We start from the raw sequence: 16719 nt of genomic DNA on the forward strand, positions 1-16719 counted from the left end.
AAGAGAGATAGGAATAAAGACTCAACCTGTGATTTAATCTGTTTTAGGAATGTTCAAGTGAAGAAATTTCCCCTGTTAATGTAGGTCAACATCTTCTCTGCAATTAATAGTCTTAGAGAATTGCTAGAACACTAGAATAACAAAGTCAACTTCAACTCAAGCCTTCTTGACTTTAAGTTAACCTATACAGGTTATATAGGTGGTACAGTGGACAGTGTTGGACTTGGAATCAGAAAAACTTGAGATTAAATATGATAGTAGAAATGGTCTCTGGACTTTTCCATCTCCTCAGTAGACTTGACCCTGTGTGGGTACAGTGTTGGATAAGACAAAAGAAGGGAAAAGTCAAGCCTAGAGCAATTGTGAAATGGCAAGACACACTAATGTAATGCTAGTGAAACAGTGAACTGGTATAATCATTCTGGAAAGCAAATTAGAATCATAAAATGAGAGTGACTTTAATGTCCCTATTTTTTGATTCCATTCACCTACCAATATATTTATAGAATCCCTTTGAATATGGAGATATGGTTCATCATTATTGATGAACAACCCTGGGGAATGGCTAAACTAATTGTGGTACATGAATGTATTAGAATATTATTTTGCTCTAAGAAATAGATGATTGTGAAGCATAAGAAAGCTTATATGAACTTATGCAAAATGAATTAAGCAGAGTCAGAAAAAACAATATACATAAAGACTACAGCAAGATAAATGAAAGGAACAATAGAAGAATTGAAACTGAATGCTGCAAAATTAAAATGATCAAGCTTGACTTGCATGAAGTCATATGAGAAGAAATCTTCCCCTTTTTTTTGCAGAGATGTGGACTATGGGTTTGGAATACTGGATTGAATGTCAGACTTTTTGATATACTGGTTAGTTTTGATGAGTTTTTCTTCGTTTTATTGTTTGTTACAAGGAATGGCTCTCTGGGAGGGGAAAAAGGAAGACTATTTTGGGAAATATAGGTGAGTTAAAAACAAAATGTATCAAAATATTATTTAGAAAAGAAAGAAACAGACTTGCATTAAGCAAGCACTGAGCTGTATAAGTATCATCTCATTTGATACAACGATCCATGAAGGGAGATATTATTTTCTCCACTTTATAGTTGAGGAAACAGACAAAGAACCTCTGCTCTTATTCTTTTCTGTCTCCTGAGTGGGTAGAGAAAAACCTGAATGTTCAGAGTAGCCTATTGGTCATAAGGAGATTAGCTTTGGTTTTAAACTAGAGCAGGGGTCCTGGTTCCAAGTAACTCTTTTGTTCTGCAAAGTTGGAAAGAAAATGCTGACTGCAGTTAAAATTTATAATACTGAACTCCCATGCATGATTTTCTTCCTCTTATCACATTCTTTATGGCAAAAACAAAACCAAAAAAACCACTCTGCCTCTCTCCTCTGAATCCCACGGAGCCAGCCCCATCCAGAAATTCAACATGTTGATTTTGAAGATCATTGCAAGAGAGATTTTTGACTCCCGTGGAAACCCCACTGTTGAAGTTGATCTCTATACTTTAAAAGGTCTCTTCAGAGCTGCTGTGCCCAGTGGGGCTTCTACTGGCATCCATGAAGCCCTGGAGCTCCGAGACAATGATAAGACCCCACTATATGGGGAAAGGTGTCTCAAAAGTGGTTGAGCACATCAATAAAACTATTGCCCTGACCCATGATTAGCAAGAAACTGAATGTTGTGGAGCAGGAGAAGATTGACAAATTGATGATAGAGATGGATGGTTCTGAGAATAAATCTAAATTTGGAGCGAATGCCATATTGGGAGTGTCTCTGGCTGTTTGTAAGGCTGGGGCTGCAGAGAAAGGTGTCTCCTTGTTCTGCCATATTGCTGATCTTGCAGGCAATGAAGAAGTTATCCTGTCAGTTCCAGCCTTCAATGTGATCATTGGTGGCTCTCATGCTGGTAACAAGCTAGCAATGTAAGAGTTCATGATCCTCCCTGTTGGAGCATCAAACTTCAAGGAGGCCATGCGCGTTGGAGCTGAGGTCTACCACAACCTGAAGAATATGATTAAGAAATATGGACAGGATGCCACTAATGTAGGAGATAAAGGTGGATTTGCTCCTAACATCCTGGAGAATAAAGAAGCTGTGGAGCTGCTGAAGGAAGCGATTGGCAAGGCTGGCCATACTGGCAAGGTTGTAATTGGTATGGATGTTGCTGCCTCTGAATTCTTCCTGTCTGAGAAATATGACTTGGACTTCAAGTCTCTTGATGATCCCAGCAGATACATCTCACGTGCTGAGCTTGGGGACCTTTACAAGACCTTCATCTGGGACTATCCAGTGGTGTCTATTGAAGATCCCTTTGACCAGGATGACTGGGAAGCTTGGAAGAATTTTACTGAAACTGCAGGCATCCAGGTTATAGGGGATGATCTCACAGTGACCAATCCCAAGTGCATTGAAAAGGCTGTGAATGAGAAAGCTTGCAATTGCCTCCTGCTCAAAGTGAACCAGATTGGCTCTGTGACTGAATCTCTCTAGGCGTGCAAGCTGGCTCAGTCCAATGGGTAGGGCTAGTAATGGTTTACCATCATTCTGGAGAGACTGAAGATAACTTCATTGTAGACCTGGTGGTGGGTCTCTGCACCAGGCAGATCAAGACTGGGGCCCCCCTGCCAATTTCGGTGTTTGGCCAAGTATAACCAAATTCTTAGAATTGAGGAAGAACTGGGCAGCAAGGCTAAATTTGCTGGAAGGAACTTCAGAAAACTTCGGGCCAAGTAAGCTCCATGACCATGAAGCCTCAGAGCTAGTAGGCGACAGTCACCTCAGTAGAAGTCCTCCAAAGAATGCACAGCACCAAGTAGTAGACCAGTTTTGTTTTGGGGATGGGGGCTCTGCTACATAACTCCACCCCGCTCTCTTCCACCTTTCTGTGTTCTCACTGCTTCTTCTGGTACCTGATCATTTGGTCCTTTTTTGGAAGACCTCATCTTGTGACTGGGTAGAATGATCTGTTCTCACCCCCAGTGTTTATGTGCAGAGTCATATATTTGTGATGTAGCCCCCCAACAAGCCCACGGGCCAGATCCTTTAGTGACTTCTATGTACAGAATAAAAGTATTCAGTAATCCAAAAAAACCCCTACTAAAAATGACATTATCTTTTCCTTATCTAGAATATAATCATCATGCCACTTATTGCATGCAGTGCTGAAACAGAGAGAAAAGCAGATAGTGAAGTTTCCCATTCTGCCTTGTTCCTTAAGAAGAAATGATTCTGTCACACACACTTCTGAATTCTTTTAATGAATCAGCTGGTGAAACTGGTGAAGGAAGCAGATCTTGTAGTTAAAAGTCTTAGAATTCATCTCTTGGAAAGTATTTGCTACTGTTGCTTCTTCTGTGACTGCTGCTCTGTCTCTCTGGTAACCTTTTTTCCTACTGGCATTCCAGTAGAAAGGAGAATTAAAAGGAGAATTAAAAACTGCCATTGCAGTAGGAAAATTTTTTCCTTCCATTTGTAATACTGGGATAGCTTTGATTTTCCCCAAGCTGGGAAGAACTATAATTTTAAGGAGTTTACTGACTTAGCTCCCTCACAAAGCATCAAATCCAAGTCTTTCCTGAATGACTGCTACAAATGAATCTTACTTTTCTAATGTTATAATGTAATTATATCAGTTATTATTATGGATCTCCTATCCCATCTTATGCTAGGACTGATGCTTTTAAAGTCTTTTAAATATTTGACAATCATTTTCTGTCCCAAAGATCAGAAAAGACTTAATATCTGTATGGAATTAAGAAATAATCTGTGAATTCATCAGGAGTGTAAACAAAAGGAAGGGGAGCAAAAGTCTCTGGGAAAACTTCCTGTAGGAGATAGCATTTGAGGGTTTTTTGGTTGGTTGTTTGTTTTCAAAGAATGTATAGTAGGGAGCAGCTAGGTGGTGCAGTGGATAGAGCACACTGACCCTGGCATCAGGAGGACTTGAGTTCAAATGTGATCTCAGAGACTTTATATTTACTTATCTATCTCAGACACTTAATAATTACCTGTGTGACCTTGGGCAAGTCACTTAACCCTATAGCCTTACAAAATCAATTGTTAAGTCTTATTGATATTAACTCTTCATTTTTAATGTTTTTCGCTTTTCCACTCAATTCAGAGCCTTGTCATCTTTCACATGACTAACAACCCTAATTTGTATCCCTACCAGGAGTCTATTCAGTTCAGTTCTTCATTCACTAAGTTGCCATAATGTCACCCTGTTCAATAAACTCCAGTGCTCCTCTATTACCTCTGAAATAAATGTAAACTCTTCTCTTGAGTAAACTATTCACAAATTGATTTCAGCTTACCTTTCCAGGTAAGTTGTACTTACTCTTTTTTATGTATTCTGGGTTCAGTCAAAATAGCCTACTTGTTTATATATGAAAATCCTCCGCCTCCATGTTTTATACTGGCTCTTGCCTGGAATGCACTCCCTCTTCACTGTCATCTCTTTCTGTTATTTCTTTCAAAGCTAAATTCAAATATAACTCCTTAAATGAGGCCTTTTCTTGTCCCCTCAATTTCTATTGACTTCCCCACCAAATTTCCTTCCTTTTTTTGTATATGTTTACTTATGTTTATACATGTTATCTTTGAGTATATGCTCTTTCCTTGCAAAATGTTATGAGAAATAAATATTTTCTTTATGTCTTTTTATCTCCAGTGACTAGCATAGAGCTTGTTATGTAGATGTTACTTAAAAACTTAATTGACTAATCCTGGAAGCAACCCTTCTGGTTCTCTGAGAGACTGAAGTTAATGAACAAGGCATATTAGAGGGTGGAGCCAAGATGGTAATGTGAAAGGAAACATTTCCCAGAAACTCCTTCCCCCCAAACCTACAAAAGCTGTCAAATTATGACTATAGCCAAAAGTTAGAAGGGCACAACCCACAGAAAAACTGAGTGACACAAATTCCCAGTCCAAGATAATTTAGAAGTTCCATGGGAAAGCTGTGTTTCAACCGGATCAGGGGTTGGAAAAAAGCCCTGGCCATAGCGCAGCCCAGCCCAGCCCAGGTATCACCAGGAGCAGCTTGAAGGGATGGTAAGAGAATTCTGCTGTACCAGAATGAGTGTGGACTGAGGTACTCTGACCTCAGAGCAGCCCTGAGGTGAGAACCTGCAGAGGGAAGTGGGGAAACCAGCCTGTACCTCCAGAGCATAGTCCACAGACAGTAAAGGGGTTGGGGGAGATCTGCAGAAATCTCTCTGCTCTCCCTGGGGCAGGATTCTGCTATTTGCCCACACTCAGATCCAGGTTGCAGTTTGGCCTTCCATACTAAGATAACTGAGCAGGGATCCTCCTCACAACTCCAAAGCAGAGGGGAGCATCTGTGGTTATCTACATATCAAAGCACAGGCAAGAGAGCATAAGACCTTGGAGGAATAAAGGTCCCAGTGGGATGTCCCCCCCAAAAAAAGCCCCAAAGCCTTGTAAATTAGTAAATTAGTCTTGGGCTGAGGAAATGAGCAAACAACAGAAAAAAGAAATATTTGACCATAGAAAAATTACTTTGGTCCTATGGAAGATCAAAATACATACTCATATGACAACAAAATTGAAGCTTCTGTTTCCATACCCAAAACCTCCAAGAGAAATAGAAAATGGGCTCAGACTATGGATGAGCTCAAAATAGACTTTGAAAAGTAATTAAGGGAGGTAGAGGAAAAATTGAGAGGAGAAATGAGAGCGATGTAGAAAAATCATGAAAGCCAAATCAGCAGCTTGGTAAAAGAAATAGAATCCTCTGAAAGTGAGACAGTTTTTAGTGACCCAAGTTGTTGTAACATTCTCTTTTATGCAAAATGGAAGATGAGAATAGGTGCTACAACCTTGACTTAAGTTGTTCCAATTCTTTCAACATGAGGCACTCTTATCAGAAAGGGAAAATGTATGGCAAAACGTACCAAATAAGGAGTAATAAAAGCAATGAAAATCCAAATAACCTGGTATTACATTCCATATCCATCAAGTTGGAAAATGATAATCCTTAAGAGATTGTAGGAGGACAAAGGCAATATTGCCTCTTGGTGGAGATGGGAAGTGGTCAATCTATTCCAGAAGATTATTTAGAAGAAAATTCCAAAAGACAATAATTTATTCATACTTTTATGCTCTGAAGACTTGGTTCAAAGACAAAGGGATAGGATTAATATGTAGAAAACTATTTACAGTATTGCTTTTTGTTGTAGTAAAGAATGGAGAGTCATTCCTATCAGTTTGGGAATGGCAGAACAAATTATGGTAGAAGAATGTAATGAAATACTATTTATGCTATAAGAAATGAAGAAAGGGATGAATACAGAGAAACTGAGAGAAACTTGCCTGAAATGATGCATAATGAAATATGCACAATCAGGAGGTAATTTATACAATGATGTCAAAATTACAAAGGAAAAAGAAGTATAATCAAAACAATGACAACTCCAGAAGACTAATGATGAAGCACATTAGATATGACCACTATAACAAATGGCTTGACTATACTTATTTTTTTTATAAGGGTGGGAAGAACTTTTATGGAGAGAATTGTGTAGGAGAAGAGATGGAGTAGTAATAGTATTGCAAAATAAAAGAAGAAATAAGAGATTATCAATGAAACATTTTAAAATATACAGAGTAGTGCAGAAGATAATTCTGAAGAACATACAGACTAACTTAAAGGATAATATTGGTACTATAATGTTAAATTTAATCTATCTTAATTAAACTTCAAATAATAGATTCAGCTTCCTACATAGTCTTCTTATCCTATCTTTTGCATAAGTAAATGTTTACATTTGTTGATTATCAAGTTAAATGGACTTGTTATATTTAATATGTACTTTAACATTTAAGGCTTAAGACAAATTGTACATGATAGAGATACATGATTGTTGTATAAAATATTTTTCCCATTCTTGGTATATGGAGATATTCACATCCTAAAGTGTGTATGAGGAGCCCCAAAGTTATGCCTGCTGATCTGATGCATAAAAATACAATCAACTATGTCAAGAGGAGATATACTTCAGCAATGTCCACAAATGCAGTAACATCTAGACACGCTCAGAAATTCTCCATGGGCTTTAGTTCATTGGAAGGATTCAACAAGAGAATAATATGTAGTTTAATATGGAGAAGACTACTTATTGATTAGAATTTTAGCAGAAAATGCTTCAGGGTATGGAAATAAGGAAAAATTAAAGCATTCGGTAGAAAAATTCCAGCCATTACAAAAGCCCAGGACTGGTAAGTCAAAAGGCCTATCAACATTTTTGTTGGAAGAACAGATTTGAAATGATACCTCAGAGTTTGATTCATAGAGTTAGCAACTTGCTGAGTTTGGAACTAGTTAGCTATGTGACTCTGGTCAAATCATTTAACCTCTCTGAGTACCAGTTTTCTCATTTGCAAAAATGAAATTAAAATTAATCTTTTAGATGAAATAATCAATGAATATGCATGGGGCTAGGAATCATTCTAAATTTTTTCTTGTTCTCATTAGAAATCCTATTCACACATATATATATATATATATATTTCAAATATCTTATGTGGTTTTTTTTTAACAAATTAGTGATTTTCAAATGAGAAAAAAGCTGTCATATATATTTTTATACATATGGGTCTTTCTGCTTTCTTTAATCTCTTTAAGGTATCACTTGGGTCAAAGGATATGTACTTTGGGGACATAGTTCCAAATTATTTGCAGAATGCCTGTTTTTCCTCAATCTGTCCAACATTTGCTTATTTTCTTTCTTTTTTTTCCTCCTCTTTATAAATCTGATAGCTTATAAGGTCAATCACAGAGTTGCTTTAAATTACATTCATCTAGTTATTAGTTTTTATGAAATAATTTTATATGGCTATAGATAAACTTCAGTTTTCTCTTTGAGAATTGACTGTTCATGTCCTTCAAAAAATTTTCTCACAATTGTTAAGAAGCACAACTATTATTATTATCTTTTGAAGAGATTCACTAGCATTATGACTTACTCAATGTCACATAATAGGTTGATAACTCATAAGTACCCAAAAGATTATTTGAACCCAGATTTGATTCCAAATGGCTAGTTACTTGCCCAAGCTAACAAATGTCTGAACTTGCACTGATTTCTCAGGTTCATCATATCTCTTCCCTATGCACTACTTTTTTTATAGTCAAAGGTCAGTAAATAATTGTTGAACTGCTTTGAAGGACAAGTTTATTATCATAGTATAATTTGATTCTTCTAATGCAATTCCAAACGGGGAACCAGGAACATGGGATTCAGTTTTTCTACAATACATTTCTAATGATTTTGAAAACAAAGGTACTATCATAAGAGCCATGCTTATGTTTTTTTTTCCTTTTTAGACTCTTCCTCAGATAAAGGTCAGTTTCCAGATAATTAAAAACAACACGGAAATGTTCCTTATCTTCCAAATTTAGAGGTCTTTGGCCTGGATAAACAGGTTCTAGTGGACATTTTTCCTATTCCACACCTCTCTTCTGGGATTATCTTCCAGATGGCCAATGGGAATAGTACTGGCTTCTGTGCAACCTAATAATCTTAGTTCATGGGGTCACAGAGAAGGAATTATAGAGATTTTCTAGTTCATTATCTTCTTTAAACAGAATATAGTTTGTATTATCAACTGCTCACTAGACTTTCATGTGAATACCATGTGAAATAGCATGGAATCAAAAATTTAGAACCTTAGATATAATCTTGTCCAATCCCCAGTTTTATAGATGAGGAAACTGAGGTCAAGGAGTCTTGCCCAAAGTCATGCATTAAATAAATAACAAGTAGCAGAAACAGGATTAAAAAAAACCCAACCAGAACTGGTTCATTTTTTCTGTGTAAGACTCATGAGTTGTGGAGAAGATTTGGAGATAACTGTTCTCATTTCATAAAATCATAGAACTCAGAGACTATGAAACACCCCACAAAATAGTGATCAATTACTCTTTCTTGGAATTTTCAATGAGATGGATCCTATTTCTTTCCCAAGCAACTCATTCCATCCTCCAGATAGCTCCAACTGTTAGAAAGTTTTTCTTTATATCAAATCTAAAGCAACTTCTTTTTAATGTCCTCCCATTGCTCCTAGTTTTGTCCTTTGGGTTCAAACAGAACATATCTAGTCCCTCCTTCACAACAACCTTTCAATAATTTGAAAATAGCTACCAAAGACTCCTTTGAAATTTCTCTTCTCCTAGATAAATATCTCTAGTTCCTTTAAAAAGATCCTCAAGTAACATGAACTCATGGCTGATTATAATCTTAGGTACCCTCATCTGGTTACTTTCTAGTTTAACGGTGATATGATGATGCATAACACTAGAATGCAAGACAATACTTGGCATAGGGTCAGAAAGAGTAAAGTGCAGAAGGACAATTACCTCTTCAATCCTGGAAACCTTCCCTATCAATATATCTCAAGAATGCTTTAACTTTTCTTAGCAGCCATATTGAAATTGAAGTCCATTAAAAACTCCAGATCTTGGGGCAGCTAGGTGGCACAGTGGATAGAGCATTGGCCCTGGAGTCAGGAGTACCTGATGTCAAATCCAGACTTGGACTCAGACACTTAATAATTACCTAGCTGTGTGGCCTTGGAAAGCCACTTAACCCCATTTGCCTTGCAAACCCCCCCACTAAAAAAACCTCCAGATCTTCTTCAGATAAACTGTTGTCTATCTATGTCTCTTCTATTTTGTAATAGTGAAATTGATTTCTTAAGCTCAAGTATAAGCCTTTATATATATTAAATTTCATTGTGATCAAATTTACTAGCCTATTATAAACTTTTTGGATTTTGGCTCTGTCAATCTAGCATGTTAATTATTCCTCCTATCTTTTATTTTTGTTGTCATCAGTCTAATTTGATAATGTTGCCACTTCATTAAAGAATTAGATAAAAGTAATAAACAATACAAGTCCAAGCACAGATCTCTCAGAGATCTCTGCTGGAAACCCTCTTTCAAGATTATTTCAAACAATTAATGACTATTCTTTGGAGGTGCCATTATAATTCTTCCAAATCTGTTTAACTATATTATTGTCCACTGCAAGAATAGTGTTTATTGCTTTAACAAATACTTTGCTAAACTGTATGTAAGTTCTGTTTATTTAATTGCCTTTTAGTAATTTTGACCAAAAAAAAGGAAATAAAAATGAGGTAAATTTGACTCGTCCTATTCTGTTATCTTTACTCTCTTTTCTAGATGTTCACTAACCAACTCTTTACTAATAATTCTAAACTTCTGCCAGGAATTGATGTTAAGCTTATTGGTCTATAATTTTAAGGTTCCTATTCTCTTTCCTTCTTCTTTTGAAAATAGGGAACTCATTTATACTACAATCATCTAGTAATTAATCTATTCTTAATTATTTTTTAACTATTATTGATAGCAGTTTAGAAAACACATCTGCCAATTTCTCTAGCACCTGAGAATATAATTCAAATGACTCAGGTAACTTGGATACATCAAAATCAACCAAATGCTCTTTCCCTATCTCTTTATCTCACTTAAATTTTAAACCTCCATTAAGCATCTTGTCACCATTTCTAATATCATTTGTGACTCTCAGATTCATAACATGAGGTTATTGCTTATAAAAATGCCAATTTTCAAGTTAAAGAATTTGGTGTTTCAAGTCCTTCTTAATTGGGAAGAATCTCTTTTCTCTTAAAGTATCTGGAATTCTGAAGTGGAGGCTCTTATTTCCTTTTTGCTATGTTTCAATGTTCATGTTAAGAAATGAACTGAAAGGACATGCATGTCATTAAAATTTGAATCTTTATAATGTCTGGACTCTGAATCAGCACAAAACAAAACCACAGAATCACACATAAAAATCCAGGGGAACACAAACATATCATACAAACTGCTGGCTGCCTTTCGCAGATGATCATCAGTCAAAACCATAAAAAAAAACCCAGAAAGAAACAAAATTATGACCTTCAAGTGTTTCAAGAGCTGTCATGTGGCAGAGTGATTACACTTGTTTCATCTGGCCCCAGGAAGCAGAATCAGAAGCAGTGGTGAAAGTCACAAAAGTTTGGCTTACTAAAAATTAGAGCTATCTGAAGGTGGAATGCTGGGCTTCCTAGGGGTGTCACTGGAGGTCTTCTAGTAGAGACTGGTTTACCACTTGCCAGATATATCACAATGAAGAGGAGTCTTTTTCGGGTGTGATTTGGACTAGAAGGGTTGTTACTGAGGTCTTTTTCAGTTATTATGCATACTAGGAATAGTAACAATAATTCTTTATATTCTTAGAATTTTTTTCAATCACAAAGAATTAAGACATTCATGATCTCATTTTGTTAATTGTCTCAGTATGCTGAAATTTTATGTTTATGCATTTGTGTGTGTAAAGCAGAAGAATGTGTGTAGGTATATAGGTATATGATAATAGTTAGCATTTGGGAAGCACTTAAAGGTTTATGAAGCACATTATATGTTATTTCATTAGATTCTTACGATAACTTTGTTAGGCAGTGGCTATAATTATCTCCCATTTTACAGATGAGGAAACAAGCTAAAAAATTAAGTGGCTTATTTAAGGCTACACAGACACTAATTTGTTGTGTGACTAACCTCTCTATAAAACCTCCTCATCTATACTATGAGAATGTTAAATCTAGTTCCCAGTCCTAGAGTTTTGTGTTTTTTAATTCATGTTAGATTTCATTCAACAACCACTAAATAAACAGAGTGTATGCAGAATAAAATGCTAGGTGCTGAGTAAGCTAGACGACTGAGATAAGGTCTTATGATGCTGATGCTTTGGTATATACTCAAAGAGACGTGTAGAAATGTATTGTGGAAAAATGAGATTGGAGACAGGAGGAAAGGTCGAGTTCAACTAGTGGCATCACAAGAACTTTATGAAGAGATCACATTTGATTTGAAATATTAAGGAATTCACTAGGCAGGGGCCAGGGTATGGGCAAGGCATTTCAGGCATATCAACGTCAACAACAACGTAGCAAAGTCCTTCAAAGTTGTTTTTTTTTTTAATGGTATCTCATTTGATCCTCTAAGAGCAGATCTGTTTTATCTTTGCTATAATCCTATGTAGGAGATTTATTATCACTCTCATTTTATAGTTGGGGAAACTGAGACTAAGAGAGTTAAATGACTTGCCAGAGTCTCATTGCTAGTAAGTGATTGAGGTCTGATTCAAGCTATTTTTCCTGACTCGAAGCCCAGTTCATAAATATCTGGTTATGTAAAGAACAAAGGCATGGACATGCTATGGACATGAATAGCAGATGGTGAATAGCCCAAATTGTTGGAGTGTATAGTATGTAATAGTAAGAAGCATAAAACTAAAAAGTAAGAGTGGCATTAGATTGTAAAAGAACATGAATGTTAGACAAAGAAGAGTTTGCGCTTCACTCTAGGTCCCTACTTTGTATGAAGCTAATGAAGGGTTTGAGCCTAGGAGAGACATGGCCAGATCTATTCATTAAAACATAAATAAATTAACCTCTTTGGACCTGTTTCCTTATCTATAAATGACAGTTTTGTCCAAAGAAATGAAAATTTTATTTTTGGCAGTTCACAAAACAATATAATTATTAAAAAATTTTAAAACTTTAAAATGATGTGTTATATAAATTAGTAGCATTTATATTTCTGTAGTTAATAATAATTAGGGCATGCTAAGACTTTTGGAACACTCTGCATTTACAAATGTTCTTTTGAATAGTGTCAAAGAAGGTAGAATACAGGTCTTAGGATCAGGAAAAGCTAGATTCAAATCCTGCCTCAGATGTTTACCGATTGTCTAACTGTAGGTAAATTACTTAAGTGTTCTTGACCTCAGGTTCCTCATCTATAAAATGGAGTTGGATTAAATGGTTTCTAAAGTTCCTTTAACTCTAAATATATTTTCTCCCTACTGAATGTAACTTCTTTGAAGGCAAGAATTGTTTTGATTTTTATCTTTTTGTCATAAGTATACAACACAGTTCCAGGTACATAATTAATTGACCCATACTGAATTATTGTAAACTGATTTGTTAACCATTTCTGATAATGTATGTAGCAAAACAAAAACAAATACAGTAAAATTCTGTACCCATTTTCTTTACTGAGAAAAGGAGGTATATTTTATCACCAATTCTCTGGAATCAAAATTGTCTATTTCATTTAATGAGAATTTTGATGATGTTCATGTATTTTTTCTTTATATTATTTTAGTTGCTATAAAGCCAAGCATTTTTCTCCCTTTGTGCTGTATCAGTTCATACAAGCCTAAGTTTTTCTGAACTCTTTTTTAGCAATTGTTACATGGTCACAACAGAATAAATTTTAAAATTCTCTGCTGATAAAATCTAGGATAACAACAGCAAAGCTCATTATTTCTTTTTATACCTACTTAGGATTCTGTTAGACCTCCATTTAGAGATCTCATTATATAGAAGTGAGAAAAAAATCATATAACCTGACTTTTTTTCCTAGCATGAGACTACCAGACCTGAAGAAAGTAAAGGGGAAAATTGAAGCAATTAGGTGTCAACTTCTTCAAATTTTTGTGCTTTTAAAGCACTAATTTCATTCCAAAGAAGGGCTTCACCTTTTTTTAATCCATCCATTAACATTGCTTATTATTCTAGTCAGTGGAACTAAATTTGCCTGATCTTCTATAAACAAATCTCCCTGCTTTCCAATTAAAAATAGAAAACCTAGATCCTTTGTTGGACACTTTCCTTTCTCATAGCAAGAAGAAAATTTCCACAATGTTCCTACAACTCCAAAGTAGAGCCACCCAGTGAACATTGTGAACCATCATAATGGATGGTATGTCATGGTTGATAGATGTGACCAGATTCCATCTTTTGCTGTCTCAGAGAGAGAGAGAATGAGTTATAAATGAAATTCTTCTTTTTCCACTCCTACTCTATTTTCAGCATCTGAATCTGTTTCTGCCTTTCTCTTCATCACTGAATTATCAAAGTGTTGAATCATACCAAAATTGGCAATGAATTCTAAGTTTAATAAAAAGGGCTTTAAAAATTATTAGGGAGAAAATAGGAGGAACAAAGAGAGGAAAGAACTACCATATAGGCTGGGTAGGACTATAGTAATAGAGTACAGGAAGAAGAAAGAACTACTCAATCCTTATTTTTCTGCTATTTTCTCTGCCAATGAGTATAATTCTTTAGTGAGAGAAAGAGTTCAAATTACCTAAGAATCCAGCCAAAGTGATTCTTGAGCTGATTTTTGAAGGATTGTGGAGAATAACATATATATATATATATATATATATATATATATATATATATATATATATATACACACACACACACACACACACACACACACACACACACACACACACACACATCTATATATGTATATATAAAGAATAGATATCCTGCTTTTCAAATAAAGGAAGAGAGTAGGATTTGCAAACTTTAGGTGGGCCAACTTCACTGATTCCTGGCAAGCCATGTTATCTAATAGTAGCATGACTTCATCAAAACCAAATCATGCTAAATTAACCTCATATGCTTCATTTGCAAGGTTACTAGACAGACAGATGAGGAGAATGATTCTGTGAAGCCTTTGATAAGAGTCTCCCATGCTAGCATTGTAAGCATGAAGAAAATAGTTGTATGTATATGTACATGAATACAAATTCCCCCAAATAATTACTAATTACATCAACTTGTAGAGAAGACTCAAGAGTAGAATGTCTGAGATCTGTTATTGGCTCTCAGCTATTTAACATTTAAATCAATGACTTAGATGAGGGCATAGATGACATGCTGATCAGATTTGCAGATGACAAGTCCTTCATAATAAATATATAATATGCAATTAGGTGACACAGTGTCCATAGTACCAGCCTGGAGTCAGGAAGACTGCTTCTTTCTGAGTTCAAATCTAGCCTCAAACACTTACCAGCATGGGACTCTGGGCAAATCACTTTTTTTTGTTTTTGTTTTTTGCAAGGGAGTAGGGTTAAATGACTTGCCAAGGTCACATAACTAAGTAGGTATTAAGTATCTGAGGCTGAATTTGAACTCAGGTCCTCCTGACTTGAGGACCAGTGATGCTCTATCCACTGCAACACCTAGCTGTCCCTGGACAAGTCACTTAACCTTGTTTGCCTTCCTTTCTTCATCTGTAAAATGAGCTTGCAAAGGTAAACCACTCTAGTATCTTTGCCAAGAAATGCCCCAAAAGGGTTCATGTAAATGGGGGGTATGACTGAACAACAAGGAATTAAGAATATCTAGGCTAGAAAAGATAAGAATTAAGAGAGGACATGTATGTAGGCATATAGATATCACTATATGACATGCATATGTTACATACCTGTGTCACACACACACAAAAACTCAAAGGATTGAATAGTAGAAGGGGAAAAGTATTTCTCTTCTGGGTTCTCAGTGGCTAGAGTAAGGAGAATTTTATCACACTATATGGAAATGATCTTAGTTAATAAAGTTAATCAGAATGGGAATTAGCTGCCTTACTTGGATAATAGTAGGTGCCCCTTTCTGAAGATTAAGTGAAAATTCTGTGATCAGTTGTGGGAGATATTATAAAGGGGATTTCTGTACAAATATAAGTTGGACATTATGACTTATGAATTCCCAAGTCTTACATTCTGACAGGAAGCCCTGCCTTTCACCATTGTGCTTTAGAGCCTTAACAAGGGCATTAACAATGATAGCGCATTGTCTTAGGGCATGGATATAAGGGAAAAGGGTTTGATAGAGCACTTCCTTTTAAACGACAAGTTTTTTCTTAGATGAACTGGAGACTATTATCCCTACACCTCATGATCATCACTTGACCCTATTTCTTTTCCCTGAGAGTCCTATCTCTGGGGTCTCCATCACCATGGCACTTCTCTCCTGTGGGCTATCTTCACTCCAATCTCCAACCTAGTAGGGACACATGTTCTTCCTTCCTCCTTTCTCCCAACACAAAGATATCCTATTAAAATGTAAATTCCTTGAGAAATTTATTCTTTGTATTTGAATCCTCTCTGTTTAATGGTGCCTGGCATATGGTAGGAGCTTAATAAATACTTGTTGATTGGTTGATTGGATTGTCCCCAGGACTTTAATTTCACTCCATCCCCAATTCCATCCTAAGTGAAATAATTCCTTGTTAGAGTTTTTAAATGTTTCTGATCTTTCCTCTCTCTGATTATTTTTATACCCAGATCAGTTCTTTAAATTGTCTAACTCTTCCCATCTTCCTTCTCTAACTATAGGTCTATCACTCAAATACCCTACTTTTGCCCACTCCTATTTCCTTAACTTCATAACAATTCCATCTTTCAATAAGCATACAACACTACTTCCATGCTAGTTTTCTACCTCAGGCTTAATTTCCAATGCTATAATCTCATCTTGATCTAAACACCTTTAGGGATTTGTGGTTATTTTGTGATAAGAACTTTCCATAAAGGAAATACAGTGATGAATTTTGCAATTTAATCTTATGATATCTTGTCAATCCAGCAATCATTTATTAAGCTAAGGCTTATTATTTATTAAGCTAAGCCACCTCTGACCAGCTAAAAGGAGGAAGAATTCTTTTTATTAGATTGCTCCAGATAAAGAGAAAAGTGAGGAAAAAAATCCAGAGAGCCAATGGAAAGGAAAAATAAGAGAAGAACAAAGGGGAAAAGAAAAGTTAGAAATCAGATAAGTTTATGGGAAGTTAGGGGTAAGAGAAAGCAA

The 16719-nt window shown here is 35.8% G+C and overlaps 1 protein-coding gene and 1 pseudogene across 1 annotated transcript in view; both read left to right on the forward strand.

Moving 5' to 3' along the window:
• Nucleotides 1–1444: 1444 nt before the first annotated feature.
• LOC141494722 (alpha-enolase pseudogene) lies at nt 1445–2989 on the forward strand (annotated as a pseudogene).
• A 1994-nt stretch (nt 2990–4983) lies between these two features.
• Nucleotides 4984–16719, forward strand: part of LPAR1 (lysophosphatidic acid receptor 1) — a 291018-nt gene continuing 279282 nt past the window's right edge. Inside the window, exon 1 of the mRNA XM_074196493.1 lies at nt 4984–5137. The gene's annotated coding sequence lies outside the window, so the exon portion shown is untranslated. The remainder of the gene's footprint in view (nt 5138–16719) is intronic.

Source organism: Macrotis lagotis, chromosome 8, assembly GCF_037893015.1.
Source record: "Macrotis lagotis isolate mMagLag1 chromosome 8, bilby.v1.9.chrom.fasta, whole genome shotgun sequence".
Lineage (NCBI taxonomy): Eukaryota > Metazoa > Chordata > Mammalia > Peramelemorphia > Peramelidae > Macrotis > Macrotis lagotis.